The 1,288-nt window shown below is 32.1% G+C and overlaps 1 long non-coding RNA gene across 1 annotated transcript; it reads right to left on the minus strand.

The window, feature by feature from the left end:
• Positions 1-83: 83 nt before the first annotated feature.
• LOC116007973 lies at positions 84-1,282 on the minus strand. The gene is made up of 2 exons (XR_004095391.1): positions 311-1,282; positions 84-138 (listed from the first exon to the last, which is right to left on the minus strand). It is a non-coding gene; the product is annotated as an uncharacterized LOC116007973 (long non-coding RNA).
• Between the last annotated feature and the right edge of the window lie 6 nt (positions 1,283-1,288).

Below are 1,288 nucleotides of genomic sequence, written 5' to 3' on the forward strand. Positions count from 1 at the left end.
AAAAAAAAAAAAAAAAAAGAAGCAATATTGTCAAACTACATAAGATTATTACATTAGAAACTAAAATATAACCAAAATCTTTATTTCTCTATAAATTCCCAATGAAACTCCACTCTATATCATCTGGAAGCTGCAAATCTGCAATATGCCCAAAATTTGAAATCTAACACTTATCAATAAGGGAAAGCAGAGTAATAGAAAACTCAGTACAAATTTTGCATTATCAAAAAGAGAATACATGCCTGGAAACACATCTCTCAATTTTATTTCATTTTTCCAAAAAAAAAAATTATTTCATTAGAGTGTTTACCTGCTACAGTTGGAACTATTAAATTCTTCTCCTTCTTGGCACATTCTCTTCCAATAGGATGGAACACTATGAAATCCATCATCATTAAAGCTTTCATATTCAGGCCATATCTCTGCACTAAGCAAAAATTGAATAATAATAATAAGCCAAACTGCAATGTAAATGTTAACAACCATGGGCACCATTACATACTAACCAGAATCTATGACACCAATTATAGAAGCAACTCCAAAATGAGCCCTTCTTAGTATTCCATTCTTCAAATGAGATTTTACTTGCAGAAAATCCCAAATTCTTGTTGTGTGCAAATTTAAAATTCTCTGAGGATATACACAAACAACTCCTAGGATATATGTGGTTGTCACAAATTACAAAGGCAGGTTAACACACAGGAAATAAACCAAAACTGAGTTCAGTAGCCATATTATTCACAATAACCATATTATTCACAACATACATATCTCAATATATCTATATACAAACACACTGCGTCGATAGCCATAGTATTCACAATAATAATAAAATTTTAAAATTTTGAAAATTCACAATAAATATTCAAAATTAGAATAAAATTCAATTTAAAAAAAAAATCAAACACTAATATTCAACAAAATCCAAATATAGAACAATAGCCATAGACACATAGTATTCAAAATAAATTACAAATAAAAGGAAATAAATCAAATACACTAATAATATTCCAAATAAATACACTAATATTCGAAATAAATAAATAAAAATAAATAAATGAAATACAAAATTTAAACAAAAAAAAAGGAACTTATCAGACGACGGCAATGGTGGAGGAGCGGCGTCGGCGATGGAGACGACGGCAATGGCTGTGAGTAGTGTCGACGTCCGGCAGTTCGCAACAGATCTGAAGAGAATGGCGGCGGCGGCAGCGGAGGAGTTGACAGCATAGGCGGTGAGCGGCGTTAGCGTCCACAGGTAGTAGATCTGAAGAGAATGGCGTCGGCG

This window comes from Ipomoea triloba, chromosome 16 (assembly GCF_003576645.1).
Source record: "Ipomoea triloba cultivar NCNSP0323 chromosome 16, ASM357664v1".
Taxonomy (NCBI): domain Eukaryota; kingdom Viridiplantae; phylum Streptophyta; class Magnoliopsida; order Solanales; family Convolvulaceae; genus Ipomoea; species Ipomoea triloba.